This window comes from Staurois parvus, unplaced genomic scaffold, assembly GCF_062004578.1.
Source record: "Staurois parvus isolate SC_StPar_1 unplaced genomic scaffold, SC_StPar_1.0 ptg000608l, whole genome shotgun sequence".
Taxonomy (NCBI): domain Eukaryota; kingdom Metazoa; phylum Chordata; class Amphibia; order Anura; family Ranidae; genus Staurois; species Staurois parvus.
The window spans coordinates 2898542-2914449 of NW_028318404.1; the positions used below are offsets into that span (position 1 = coordinate 2898542).

Genomic DNA, 15908 nt, shown 5'->3' on the forward strand with positions numbered 1-15908 from the left:
ATCGTGGCAAACCCAAATGCAAGCCTCTGCAGTGGTGATAGTGCGTCATTGGAGGGCTTCATTTTAAAGTGATTCTAAAGGCTCAAGGTTTCTTACCTTCATGCATTCTATGCATGAAGGTAAAAAATCTTCTGTGTGCAACATCCCCCCTCCCCAGTCCCCACAATACTCACCTAAGCCCCCTCTGGATCCAGGGATGTGTACTGGAGTCTCGGCTATCCCGGGACTCCCTCTCCCCATTGGCTGAGACAGAAGAGGGAGCCATTGGCAGCCAATGAGAAAAGAGAGGGGGTGGGGCCGAGCCGCGGCTCCGTGTGTGAGTGGATACACAGAGCAGCGGGTTCCCCCATAGCAAGCTGCTTGCTGTGGGGTACCCGACAGGACTGAGGGGCCAGGCTGCTCTGTGCAAAACCACTGCACATAGCAGGTAAGTATAACATGTTTGTTATTTTAAAAAAAATCCTTAGTTTAGAATTACTTGAAAGTGTTACTAAACCCACAACAGTAAAATCATTCTGTATATGCAGTAAAGCATACTCACTGTGGAGCCTAAGGGGTTAATCCACTGCATTGCTTAAAAAGGCTGTTTGATCCTGGCTTCTTGGATCCTCCCCTTCTTCCAGTGTCCCCCTCTTATCTGCTACTCTATCTTGTGGAGTCACTCTGAACATGCTTAGTTTGGTGTGTATTGCTAGAGAGGTTTTTTTTTTTTTTGTTTTTATTTTTTTTTGGACAGTGCATATGATCAGCACTGTGCAGACAGAGCTCAGGGGTTCTGCATCCTAAAGCAGAATGAAAACTCCTCTTATAAGCTTTGCCATGTTCTCTGCTGGACACTGATAGAAGTCACAAGATTGCTCTAACTGCTGATGAGAAAAGGTATTTAGCAGTTTAGATTTACTAAAATAATTGCACTTCCATGTTTTGTGTACTGTGGAAGACCAGATATAGTGAACGCAGGGTCTGGGGTTTAGTAACACTTTAAGGTAAGTCCTTCATAATGTGCTAGTATGCCATGCATACTAGCACATTATGACATTACCTTGCAGGGGATTTTTTAAAAAATGTTTTTGCAGTTTCCCATTGGGGAGATTTCCCTTCATTTCCTGTCCCATAGCCAAAACAGGAAGTTGAGAAGAACTCCCTCCAAAGTGAGGGAATCCTTGGTTCTCACCAGGTTCTTTTTTTTTTTTTTTTTTTTTACAAGAAGTGCCTTTAACCTCCGACTGCAGATAGCCAAATGACGGCTGCACTGCGGCTGGCCAGTTCTGGGTGGACGTCATGTGACGTCCTCCCAGAACGTGTTCTACTGCACGCCCTTGGGGGCGTGCACCTGGCGATTTCCGTGATAGCTGTGTCCTACGGACACAGCTGATCACGTGATATGGTAAAAGGACAGTCACAGCGGCCTTTTACCACGTGATCAGCCATGTCCAATGACACACTGATCACCCGGAAATGCAATTGCCGGTTCTCGGCTGCACTTTTCTCACGCTGTCACGGCGTAAAGAAAGTACTACCGAGAACCAGCAGTTGTCAGAGGAGGGATCGGCACAGATCATAAGGGCACTGATGATCAGTGCCCAGCAGTGCTACCCACCAGTGCTGTCCACAAGTGCCCAGCAGTGCCACCCACCTGTGCCCATCAGTGCAGCCCAGCAGTGCCACCAGTCACTGCCTGCTCAGTGCCGCCTGTCAGTGCTGCCTATCAGTGCTGCCTCATCAACGCACATCAGTGAAGGAGAAAAATTACCTGTTTGCAAAATTTTATAATAGCTACAAAGAAAAACTTCTTTTTTTCAAATTTTTTGCTCTTTTTTTGTTTATAGCGCAAAAAATAAAACACCCAGCGGCAAATAAATACCACCAAAAGAAAGCTCTATTTGTGTGAAAAACATTTCATATGGGTACAGTGTTGCATGACCACGCAATTGTCATTCAAAGTGTGACCGCGCTGAATGCTGAAAATTGGCCTGGTAAGGAAGGGGTATAAGTGTCTGATAGGCAAGTGGTTAAGAAAAGATTTCCCTGACTTTGGAGATATTTTCCCTCACTTCCTCCTTTGTCTATAGGACAAGAAGTAAAGGAAAACCTCCATAATGGAACACAGATAGCAAAAAAAAGTGACAAGAGAGTTAAAGTAAAACTCAAGCCAAAAGGTTTTTTGTTTTATTTTGGATGGAGTAAGGCCGACCATACATGATTCATTTTCTTTCGTTCCACCACAGGGTTGAACAAAAGAAAATGAATCAATTCCCCCATCTACACAATTGAGATGGATGGAGGCATCCTTTGTGCAGAGCTATTGTATTCTGACAGGGAAGAGTTCCCCACCATCAGAATACACTTATCCACATTCCTAGCTATAGCCAGAGGCACTGATCGGGCAAAGCATTTCCAACAGGCTGGTTGTACAGAAGTCGATCAAGAAATTGACTTTTGTACAACCAGCCTTCTCACAGAATGGATCAAAATTCGTCTGCTCCCTGCTGAACTAGCTGAATTTTGATCCATCTGTGGCCGGCTTTAGAGAGGGTTATAACCCCTATTGGGTTTTTCGTGTTGTCTGTGTCCAGTTGGGGCGAATTCCTTTAACTTCCTCTTCTGTAGAGGAATTTTCTTTCACTTTCAGTGATAATGGTCAGCAGGACAAGTAGGGTGAATCTCTCTAACAGGGATGCAGACAGTAATAAAAACCTGGCAGGTGTTCTAATCCCTCTAATTCCCTGCTTTATCCAGAGTTGCGAAAAAATGTTTTGTCTTTTAGATGCCCTTACCCTTTCATCACTACTAATGATCATTTGACATTGGCGATTCCGATGGATTTCAGGGCTCTGAAAGTAAAGAACAATAATGGAATCATTCTAGTAGAAAATGGACTTTGTCTTGTTGTGTTTTGTAGTAGATGCTATTGTAGTTCAGGCTGATTGTGACGCCTGTGTTGGGCTGTAATAGTAGAATGTTATGTAAGTAGAGGGTGTGCTCTTGTGACTCATACAGGTGAACAGAAGATGAATCCATACAGGTCCATTAGGGTTATTGGCTACCTCTAGAGCTGGAATATATTTAGAACAATTCTCTGTTTTTCCTAGTAAATTAATTTACAGTAAATTAAAACAAACCCCTCCCTTTAGAGTGGAGAAATCACAGATTATATAAAGTGCATTGGATGTGGGCATCGCATCCACCTACATATTATCCTTTTATTGTATTGATTGGTGACTTCTTAAATGCTCAGCTGGAAGCCCATTGCTGGGTTGTACTTCTGATTACAAGTACAGTTTTACAGTTTGCAGGGTTTTTTTCTTTCTGAAAAGGACTGAGTAAAAATACACTGATTAAAAAGTGTTCCTTTAATTTTTTTGAGCAGAGTTTAGCATTAAGTCAATTAAGCTCCTGAGATATTGATCTCGCCAGATAAGTAGCAGAGGGGGCTGTTAATCAGTTTCAGCTGCTTTGGTGTTAATGAAATTAACAACAGGTGCACTAGATGGGCAACGATGAGCCGACCCCCAAAACAGGAATGGTTTTACAGGTGGAGATCACTGACATTTTTTCCCCTACTCATCTTCTCTGACTGTTTTTCACTAGTTTTGCATTTGGCTAGGGTCAGTGTCACTACTGGTAGCATGAGGCGATACCTGGATCCTGCAGAGGTTGCACAGGCAGTCCAACTCCAGGATGGCACATCAGTACATGCCATTGCCAGAAGGTTTGCTGTGTCTCCCAGCACAGTCTCAAGAGCATGGAGGAGATTGCAGGAGACAGTTACTTTAGAAGAGCTGGACAGGGCCGTAGAAGGTCCTTAATCCTTCAGAAGGACCGGTGTCTGCTCCTTTGTACAAGGAGGAACAGGATGAGCACTGCCATACCCTACATAATGACCTCCAGCAGGCCACTGATGTGAATGTATCTGACCAAACAATCAGACACAGACTTCATGAGGGTGGCCTGAGGGCTCAACGTCATCTACTGGGCCCTGTGCTCCCTCCCTGGCACCATAGAGCTCGATTGGCATTTGCCATTGAACACCAGAATTGGCAGGTCCACCACTGGCACCCTGTGCTTTTCACAGATGAGAACAGGTTCACCCCTGAGCACATGTGACAGACATGAAAGGGTCTGGAAAAGCCGTAGAGAACGTGCTGCCTGTAACATCATTCAGCATGACCGTTGTGGTGGTGGGTCAGTGATGGTCTGGGGAGGCATATCCATGGAGGGATGCACAGACCTCTAAAGGCTAGACAATGGCACCCTGACTGCCATTAGGTATTGGGATGAAATCCCTGGACCTATTGTCAAACCCTATGCTAGTGCATTGAGTCCTGGGTTCCTTCTGGTGCATGACAATGCCTCGTCTCAAGTGGCGAGAGTATGCAGGCAGTTCCTGGAGGATGAAGGAACTGATACCATTGAATGGCCCCCACACTTGCCTGACCTAAATCCAATAGAACACCTCTGGGATATCATGTTTTGGTCCATCCGACGACACCAGGTTGCACCTCAGACTGTCCAGAAGCTCAATGATGCCCTGGTCCAGATCTGGGAGGAATTCCCGCAGGACACCATCCGTCGACATTGTCAGGCTTGCATACAACCATGTGGGGGCCATACAAACTATTGAGTACCATTCTGAGTTGCTGCAATGAAATTCCAGAAAAATGGACTAGCCTGCTGCAGAATTTTTTAATTTTGATTTTCAGGGTGTCTTTCAATTCATTTCTCTGTAGGTTGATAATTGTCATTTCCATCAAATGATGGGGCATCCCTATGTTGCTAACACATTACCCAGTCCATATCAGTATAGATATCCAGCATGATATATTTCCCCGTTGAGATCTGATGTGTTTTCAAAGTGTTCCTTTCATTTTTTTTGGCCAGTGTGTTTTCTGTGGCCAAAGTAGTCCTGTTAGGACGAGTCAATGAAACATTCGGTGAAAGATCAGTTATAAGGCTGCCTTTTGTACAATAATCATAATGTACCATTCTGACCGCCTAAAACACTTATTAAAACACAGCTTGTTGGAAAATGTCTGTGAAACAGAGCCAATCCTTGAAGCTGCTCAGGAAGACATCTGCCCTTCTCTGCCCACCATTACTGCTAATTGATAAAACTGAAGTTTAGCCTTTTCATATTTGCCTTCCCTATTTCCTTCCTCCCCCACATCAACATGCTAATATCATTTTTAAATAAAACCTTTCCATTTTCATTGGAAACTTTTTCTCTTTTTTTGTCATCACTGGGTCTCTGTGCTTCTCTATGAAATACAAGTACATCATGGCTGGTGGGAGCGGCTCTGCGTAGCTTTCTGAATACTGCAAACAACCCTAGGCAATAACCATGTGTGATCCTAAGCCTCAATGAATGAAAGAACTGAAATCCAATGAATGAAATGGGCGAGCCAGGGACAGACTGGGGAGAAAAGGCCTAGATGCTGCTGTTCATGCTCCAGCCAGAAAGTGAGGCAGGCACTGACTGACTTGCTGGAGCTTCTAATGCACACAGTATCCAATGAAATTGGAGTGAGCATTTTCAGGACAGGAGAGGAGCCTCTGCAACTGTGCAAGACTGAAGGGAAAGATGGAGGTCAGCTTTAACCTCTTGCTGCCCACCTAACACATATGTGCAGGGACCATCACCTCCTTTAACCTAAATTCACTGCCAAGCTGAACATTCACTGGCTGTGCCCATCATCTTGGTCCTGTGCTCCCTGTTCACCCAACCACCTTCACAGGACACAAAGAGGAGTCACACATTTATAGGTGCAGCTCATAGACTTCTACGTGCAAAGAAACACCGTGTCAGCTCTAACCAGCGTTACTGTGCTTGCCGGGCTGTGCTGATGATCCTGCTTGCCCACCACCTGTCAATCACTGCCTGCAGCCTGTCCCATTGGAGAGTGACAGGTGGTGGGCGGGTGCCACAGTTGAGGCTGACAGCTGGTGGGTGGGTTCTACATTTAGCTGCGTCCGTGACTCCTGCCTACCACCAACACCTTTATACATCTGCGGGGACCTTCCCTGCACCCCCTGAGGCTGCATTCACATAACCCCTCCCCCCGTTTGGTTTATTTAAGTGCAGGAAGTATTACCTGGGAAGTTTAAACAAACTTTTTTGCATCCCATATGTCAAATACCTCTGTGTTTTTCTTTGGGTGTCCAGACCAAGTTCTCCTGATTTTAAAAGTACTAGTATTTACATGCATTTAGGTGTGTTCAGACTATTTGATCTGCCCCTGGACTGCCCCCATGCAACTGACAGCTTCCCTGCAACCAATGATTTATCCCTGGCCTCATTAAGCTTTCAGCTGGGAGATTCCTTGGCCGACCTCTGAATGTAAACAAAAGGGTGGGGATGCCGGCTGATGTCATTACCCAAATATAGCCACTGGCATCCTAGCAACCGATGAGCCAAATGCCAGAAGCTGTCACATCTGTGAGAGCAGATCAGCACGTATGCCCAACTGTGGGCACTGGCGTCTCTTTGTATACCAACTCCTAGCTGGCCTTACCGCCAGTTTGCTTTTCTGTGGACTGTTGGTAATTCTGTTGATTCCATTTGAGCCACAGCAATACATTCTAAAAGTAGCAATAGAAAGAACTACCTAAATCTGGAGCCAGTTTTTGTATTAGTACCAAAACTGGCACAAAGGCTTCATGAAGTGCCAGTTTTGGCCTCACCACCCCCTGGCCCTGGCCTTATGGTCCCTAACCACCTTAAAACCAACAGGGCCTTATGGTATCTAGCCACCTTAATACCAGCCAGGCCTTATGGTCCCTAGTCACTTTAATATCCACCAGGCTTTATTGTCCCTAGCCACTGTAATACAAACCAGGCATTATGGTCCCTAGCCACCTTCACACCAACTGGGCCTTATGGTCTTTAAACACCTTATAACCACCTGGGCCTTATGGTCCCTAGATACCTTAATACCAACAGGGCCTTATGGTCTCTTTCTACCTTAATACCACCTAGGCTTTATGCTCTCCAGCCACCACCTTGGCTTTATGGTCTCTAGCCACCTTAATACCAGCCAGGCCTTATGGTCCCTAGTCACCTTAATATCAACCAGGCTTTATTGTCCCTAGCCACTGTAATACAAACCAGGCATTATGGTCCCTAGCCACCTTCACACCAACTGGGCCTTGTGGTCTTTAAACACCTTATAACCACCTGGGCCTTATGGTCTCTTGCTACCTTAATACCACCTGGGCTTTATGCTCTCCAGCCACCACCTGGGCCTTACGGTCTCTAGCCATCTTAATATCATCTGTGCCTTGTGGTCCCTAGCTACCTTTATACCAATCAGGCCTTATGATCCCTAACCACCTCAAAAACCACCTGGGACTTATGATTCCCAGCCACCTCCTGTCTGTATCTGCTAAATCAAATTCTCTGTTGGTTCCACTGTCCATAGACTTTTGCTGTGATGATACACCAGAACAAGTGAGGACTTCAAAGTCTAGCTGGTTGGTCTTCACTGACTAGTTTGAAACATTTAGTGGGAGAAATATGCAGTCTGCTGTTCCTGAAAATGCTAGTTAACGGTGGTCTCTGGCTTCAGTACATTTGGAGTCCCTGAACTTGAACAAGAAAACACATTAGAAAGTCATAATGAGGTTAGAACTTCTAATCTTTATCCAGATCACTGGCACAGAAAGCATTGAAGCCTTTGGATCAGCATAACAGCCAGGAAATGTTATGTACAAAAGAAGATACTGTCAGTGGCAGCCTTCAAAATTCTCTTGGCTCAGGTTTTCTTCAAACTACCCACTGATACAAAGGTCAGTTGATTCTGTAGATATGATCTGTGCTCTGTCACAACTTGGTTGATTCCATCCAGTGGAAGTGGTTAGGGGAGTGGGTTATCAGCTCGGATTATCAGAAGGTGGACATTAGCTATCACAACAGATTTGTCTGCCCAATCAAATTTCTTCCAAACAGCAGCTATCAGACAGACTCAGGAGGCACCTACCAGTATGAATTCAGAGCACTGTCATCTCATGCCTGTGAATTACTTTCGATTATTTTGCCTGTTGCCGAGATGGCCATTACCCGTAATCTGTGCATGCAATTCATGTAGTCACATAATACAGCTCCCTCTGAGATAAGCACTGTTAACCTCATACTTGGTGTGTGCCGTTGTCACCTTTGTCACACTCCTCAATTTACAAGTGAATGTTAGACTGTAAACGGAGCACCTGAGAGTGCAGAGCACCCCATGCAAGGTGTACCTATACTGGAAATGTATCAGGTATATTCTGTATGTGTGTATATATGGAGGAGTCACATTATGGGACCTTCACACACATTTAGGTCCTGTGTTGACATGTTTTGCACTCCCATGCAGGCCCATCAAGTGCCACAAGTGTGGCAAAGTAGTGAAAGAAATGGGAGTGCTTGGGACAGGGAATTAAAGTAAACTTGTTTCTGTGTCCTGCGTGGGTTTTCATTGGGCAGGTGGATATGGGTGGGACTTGGTGTAAGTTCACCTTTTCACAGAAAATTAAAGGGTGAACTTACACCCTACATCCTCCCCACCCTTTTGTTCCCTGCTGTAATTATCTCTGGTAAGTACCTCAAAGTGGTCACATGCCACTGCTACATTTACAAGGTAATATCTGGGTTTGCAAACAAACTTTGTGAACACAAAGTGCCTTTCCTGTATATCCTTTGTGGCTATTGGGGAAAATTAAATTTTATGTGTCCAGAACTTATATATTGCATATATTGGAAATCTCTACTGACGTGTCTCTACTGACTGAGTCGTGTTACCATTCTTAGGTCCTTGCTAGCAATGTGTTTGCAATGTGGTGCTCTTGCTTCACAAGGTGCAGACCTGGAAAATGTATTCAGACAGAATTTTTACAAGGAGTCAGTAAATGGCAGCACTAGTATTGCTCTCAAGGTACAAAAGTCCAAACCTTCCACTCCATAGCTGACACAGCTTATTGACAATATCTGTAATGATGTGGGCAGTTTTTTTTAGACTTGACAGTGGCTAAGGCAGGGCATATATTCATTTTTTTTCATTCAACTAGTGGGTTGAACAAAAAAAATTAGCTGATTCTCCACCCACACATTCCATATGGATGGGGGAATCCTTCCTGCTGTAGTTTTTTTATTCTGATGGCGTGGAGACATCCCCACCATCAGAATACAATAATCAGTACTGCTGACTATAGCTGGCAGCACTGATCATTCAGGAAACAATGGACAGGCTGGACCAATGGACCAGCTGATCGATAGAACTTGGGTCGGAATTCAGCTGGTACTTGCTGAACCAGTTGAATTTTGATCCATGTCTGGCTGGCATAAGTGGTTACCACGGGGGTCCTGTGTTCAGTTTCCACTAAGGACATTTATGTGGACATTTCCTCATAGGTTTCTTTGTGGTTCGGTGGCTTCCATGCAACCCAATTCATATTGTTGGGTGGTTTGTCCTTACAGTGTATACATTGATCAGCCATAATGTTATGACACCTACCTAATATTGAGTGGATCCCCTTTTACTGTCAAAAGAGCCCTGACCCATCAAGGCATGGACACCACTAGAATTCTAAAGGTATGCTGTGGTATCTGGCACAGTAGCAGATCCTTTAATACCTGTAATTTGTGAGATGGGGCCACCATGGAACGGATTTGCTATTCTGCTGCATCCCACAGGTGTGCAATCGATTTTAATCTGGAGAATTTGGAGGCTAAGTTAACACCTCAAATGTGTAGTGTTCCACAAACCATTCTTTAACTATTTTTGCAGTGTGTCAGGATGCATTATCCTGCTAAATAAGGCCACTGCCATCAGTGAAATATTGTCTCCATGAAGGGGTGTAATTGGTCATCAACAATGTTTAGGTAGGTGGCATGTGTCAAGTAACATCCACATAAATGGCAGGATCCAAGGTTTCCTAGCAGAATATTGCCCAAAGCATCACAGTGTCTCTGCTGGCTTGCCTTCTTCTCATAGTGCATCCTGGTGCCATCTATTCCCCAGGTAAGTGACGCACATGTCACAAAAATAGAGCAGAGACAAACCACCTAAAATGACACGAATAGCTGGTGTCATTATCATATCTCCGACTCACTTGTATAAGTGTGGATCCATAAACCCAAAGAAATGCATACTAAACAATATGGTAGTGTGACAAGAGCACCCCTACCTGAAAACAGAAGGTTACTAAATGATCCACGCGGAGCAATATGAATTCAAAAAATTCAGACAATACTTTATTTGATCACATAGATCATAAGGAGGTTAAACATGAGCACGGTGAACATGTCAAACAAATAAAATCATGTTTAAAAAGCACTAGGCGTCTTCATTATAGGGTCATTTTAGCAAGTAGAGCACCATATATGGCAATATAGGGTAATGGTGAGGTAATTCTCCTAGATTTCCATGGATTTCCAGCTTATATTAGAGTGAGCCATGTATACAGCAGATATATTCCCAATATACGTCAGGAACCTCCTGGTATGTGAAATCTGGAACACAAAAAATACACAATGTATGTATGAGAATATAGGAGCTAAATCACATCCAGGCCTCACCACGCCTCCCTCTACAGCAATAAGTGGACACTTCAATTACCTTCTCAGTTGTAAGACTGTCATACCCGCTTCTCAAATATAGGGACTTCCTGGGTAACCACCCCAAGTGAAACAAAGTCCACAGTACCAAATGATTCTGGGGATATATATAAAGATAAATATAAATGTATAGATCACAGGCATCAAGTGAACCCTGAAAACAAGGAACACAATATAGGTATATTACCATCAATGAAGATCAAGAAGACTCCCGTCGACTTGAAATAGGATCAGGTCCTTGATGCTTGTTCAGAAGTGCATATGGGGGTGGGAAGCCAGGTAGTCACAGTACGTAAATTCCAAACACATATAACATGTATGTAGCAGGCCGTGAGAACCTGAGTCTATATACCCAATAAAGGGTTTCCAAAAATTACTCAATCTGAGAAAATTGAAGCGGTTTCATTAGGATATGGCAATGTCACAGCATACAATGCCTAAATAGGATAGCGTGTATATATGTATATATATGTTATCCTCTAAAGAGGATTTCAAAACATTCCCCGTGTATACAGGGTAAATTAGGCCCATATGAGATGCCTTCTTGACTCCATATATGCTCTATAAATCTAGACAGCTGTAAGCTTAAATAACTTGCCACCGGTGGAAGATATATTCCCCTAGGGGATTGCCGTTTGCGAACCGCTGTTATAGTAGCCTTATGGTAGTTTTTCAGAGGGCACGCGTTTCGTCCGCCAATCACCGCAGACTTCGTCAGAACTGGGAGGGGACTTCAGTCCTTTGCCTTATATGGTGCACTAATTGCATACCAAAGAGTCTCCACCTCGCCATCTTGTGTTGAAAGAGTATCACTACATTTGAAATAACCAAAGTGAATTAAAACACAAATACTAAATTTAAATTGACTGCTGGAAATAAAAAGGAGGGACCATATTACTGTAAATCAGATCTTTAAAGAGGATAATGGAGAGGAACTATTATTATAGTAATTATCATTCAAATAGGGAGACATCAAGACAGGGTTTAACTTCCTAATTTTAATAATGATCTAGTTATTATAGGAGTTTAATATATAATGGGAATAGGAAGAATCACATAGTTAGATTCATACTTTATCCAGATAGATCCATATTTCATTCCCATATATAGTTCCCCAGTGACGCACATGCACTGACCATCAATAGGATGTAAAAGAAAATGTGATTCTTCAGACCAGGCCACATCCTCCCATTGCTCCATGTCCAGTTCTGATGCTTACATGACCATTGTAGATGCTTTTGGCTGTGGACACAGGTCAGCATGGGCACCTTGACTGGTCTGCAGCTATGCAGCCCATATATAACAAATTGCGATTCATGTTGTTTCTGCTTCTAAAAAAAAATCAAGTTGAGGGACATGTTTACTTGTCTAATATATATACCCCACTGACTTTCAGATTGTAATGAGATAATCAATGTTAGAACTCCAGGATAGACCAAAAAAAAAACACCCTAATGTACACCCCCCTACACAAAACACTAAACATTTTGAAAATCCTTACCATGACCTCATCTCTGTTATTTAAAAGAGAACAGCATGTGCTCTGCCATGGATGAGGTGTAACAGCCGGGATTACATTATAAACTGTTCTCTCTCACTGCAGTAAAAGGAAAATACAGTTCCCATCAACCTCAGAGAATTGTAGTGAATGTATGCGGGTACACTAGGACTGCACATGTTGAATTTGTCTGAGAGTTTTATTCTGCCAACCACTGATAGTGGGGCTGAATTACATCCCTTCTTCCTGAAGAATGAACTACAGTAGGGATGTGCCAAGACCAGTGGCTGGGGGAATAGGAGGCATAGCAGCCTCCGGTCTTAGAAATAAGAAACCAAAAAGAATTAACGGTTTGATTTAAAGATTAATAGGTTATTTTAGAGCAACTACTGAGTGAACCAGAAGATGGATGAGATATTCAGTGAAAGTAGGAAATTAGCAACCAGGACACGTGAAGAACATTTTGCCTGGAGTTCTGCTTTAACCTGTCAGTGGTCACAAAGTTATGGCTGATCAGTGTGTTTGTTTGCATGAGTTGAGGATACAATAAATCATTGGTTACTGTAAGACACAGGCAGACATTGCACTATGTACTCATCTCTGCATAGTATGACAGCATGAAGTAAGCACTAGAGATGAAATGATAGGCATGGATTTCAGTTTGCATTCTTTAGTCCTGAAGATCTACACTAGAGGATGTCCATATCAGCAGGTATGGGTCTATGCCAGTAGTGGTGTGCAGTAAGATCTACACTAGAGGATGTCAGTATCAGCAGGTATGGGTCTATGCCAGTAGTGGTGTGCAGTAAGATCTACACTAGAGGATGTCAGTATCAGCAGGTATGGGTCTATGCCAGCAGTGGTGTGCAGTAAGATCTACAGTAGATGATGTCCATATCAGCAGGTATGGGTCTATGCCAGTAGTGGTGTGCAGTAAGATCTACGGTAGAGGATGTCCATATCAGCAGGTATGGGTCTATGCCAGTAGTGGTGTGCAGTAAGATCTACACTAGATGATGTCAGTATCAGCAGGTATGGGTCTATGCCAGTAGTGGTGTGCAGTAAGATCTACAGTAGATGATGTCAGTATCAGCAGGTATGAGTCTATGCCAGTAGTGGTGTGCAGTAAGATCTACACTAGAGGATGTCAGTATCAGCAGGTATGGGTCTATGCCAGTAGTGGTGTGCAGTAAGATCTACACTAGATGATGTCAGTATCAGCAGGTATGGGTCTATGCCAGTAGTGGTGTGCAGTAAGATCTACAGTAGATGATGTCCGTATCAGCAGGTATGGGTCTATGCCAGTAGTGGTGTGCAGAAGGATCTACACTAGAGGATGTCAGTATCAGCAGGTATGGGTCTATGCCAGTAGTGGTGTGCAGTAAGATCTACACTAGAGGATGTCTGTATCAGCAGGTATGGGTCTATGCCAGTAGTGGTGTGCAGTAAGATCTACACTAGAGGATGTCCGTATCAGCAGGTATGGGTCTATGCCAGCAGTGGTGTGCAGTAAGATCTACAGTAGATGATGTCCATATCAGCAGGTATGGGTCTATGCCAGTAGTGGTGTGCAGTAAGATCTACACTAGATGATGTCAGTATCAGCAGGTATGGGTCTATGCCAGTAGTGGTGTGCAGTAAGATCTACACTAGAGGATGTCAGTATCAGCAGGTATGGGTCTATGCCAGTAGTGATGTGCAGTAAGATCTACACTAGAGGATGTCCATATCAGCAGGTATGGGTCTATGCCAGTAGTGGTGTGCAGTAAGATCTACACTAGATGTCAGTATCAGGAGGTATGGGTCTATGCCAGTAGTGGTGTGCAGTAAGATCTACACTAGATGTCAGTATCAGCAGGTATGGGTCTATGCCAGTAGTGGTGTGCAGTAAGATCTACGGTAGAGGATGTCCATATCAGCAGGTATGGGTCTATGCCAGTAGTGGTGTGCAGTAAGATCTACGGTAGAGGATGTCCATATCAGCAGGTATGGGTCTATGCCAGTTGTGGTGTGTAGTAAGATCTACACTAGAGGATGTCAGTATCAGCAGGTATGGGTCTATGCCAGTAGTGGTGTGCAGTAAGATCTACACTAGATGATGTCAGTATCAGCAGGTATGAGTCTATGCCAGTAGTGGTGTGCAGTAAGATCTACACTAGAGGATGTCAGTATCAGCACGTATGGGTCTATGCCAGTAGTGGTGTGCAGTAAGATCTACACTAGATGATGTCAGTATCAGCAGGTATGGGTCTATGCCAGTAGTGGTGTGCAGAAGGATCTACACTAGAGGATGTCAGTATCAGCAGGTATGGGTCTATGCCAGTAGTGGTGTGCAGTAAGATCTACAGTAGATGATGTCCATATCAGCAGGTATGGGTCTATGCCAGTAGTGGTGTGCAGTAAGATCTACACTAGATAATGTCAGTATCAGCAGGTATGGGTCTATGCCAGTAGTGGTGTGCAGTAAGATCTACACTAGAGGATGTCCGTATCAGCAGGTATGGGTCTATGCCAGTAGTGGTGTGCAGTAAGATCTATACTAGATGATGTCAGTATCAGCAGGTATGGGTCTATGCCAGTAGTGGTGTGCAGTAAGATCTACACTAGAGGATGTCCGTATCAGCAGGTATTGGTCTATGCCAGTAGTGGTGTGCAGTAAGATCTACGGTAGAGGATGTCCATATCAGCAGGTATGGGTCTATGCCAGTAGTGGTGTGCAGTAAGATCTACAGTAGATGATGTCAGTATCAGCAGGTATGAGTCTATGCCAGTAGTGGTGTGCAGTAAGATCTACAGTAGATGATGTCAGTATCAGCAGGTATGAGTCTATGCCAGTAGTGGTGTGCAGTAAGATCTACACTAGAGGATGTCAGTATCAGCAGGTATGGGTCTATGCCAGTAGTGGTGTGCAGTAAGATCTACACTAGAGGATGTCCGTATCAGCAGGTATGGGTCTATGCCAGTAGTGGTGTGCAGTAAGATCTACAGTAGATGATGTCAGTATCAGCAGGTATGGGTCTATGCCAGTAGTGGTGTGCAGTAAGATCTACACTAGATGATGTCAGTATCAGCAGGTATGGGTCTATGCCAGTAGTGGTGTGCAGAAGGATCTACACTAGAGGATGTCAGTATCAGCAGGTATGGGTCTATGCCAGTAGTGGTGTGCAGTAAGATCTACACTAGAGGATGTCCGTATCAGCAGGTATGGGTCTATGCCAGCAGTGGTGTGCAGTAAGATCTACAGTAGATGATGTCCATATCAGCAGGTATGGGTCTATGCCAGTAGTGGTGTGCAGTAAGATCTACACTAGATGATGTCAGTATCAGCAGGTATGGGTCTATGCCAGCAGTGGTGTGCAGTAAGATCTACAGTAGATGATGTCCATATCAGCAGGTATGGGTCTATGCCAGTAGTGGTGTGCAGTAAGATCTACACTAGAGGATGTCCGTATCAGCAGGTATGGGTCTATGCCAGCAGTGGTGTGCAGTAAGATCTACAGTAGATGATGTCCATATCAGCAGGTATGGGTCTATGCCAGTAGTGGTGTGCAGTAAGATCTACACTAGAGGATGTCCGTATCAGCAGGTATGGGTCTATGCCAGTAGTGGTGTGCAGTAAGATCTACAGTAGATGATGTCAGTATCAGCAGGTATGGGTCTATGCCAGTAGTGGTGTGCAGTAAGATCTACACTAGATGATGTCAGTATCAGCAGGTATGGGTCTATGCCAGTAGTGGTGTGCAGTAAGATCTACACTAGAGGATGTCCGTATCAGCAGGTATGGGTCTATGCCAGTAGTGGTGTGCAGTAAGATCTACA

General features: G+C 44.1%; 1 protein-coding gene and 1 long non-coding RNA gene across 8 annotated transcripts in view; one reads left to right on the forward strand and one right to left on the reverse strand.

The window, feature by feature from the left end:
• IQSEC2 (IQ motif and Sec7 domain ArfGEF 2) overlaps window positions 1–15908 on the forward strand; it is a 367046-nt gene that overhangs the window by 282367 nt on the left and 68771 nt on the right. The gene's annotated exons all lie outside the window — the stretch shown is intronic.
• LOC149449683 (uncharacterized) lies at window positions 10207–11403 on the reverse strand. The gene is made up of 3 exons (XR_016315383.1): window positions 10779–11403; window positions 10593–10688; window positions 10207–10486 (listed from the first exon to the last, which is right to left on the reverse strand). It is a non-coding gene; the product is annotated as an uncharacterized LOC149449683 (long non-coding RNA).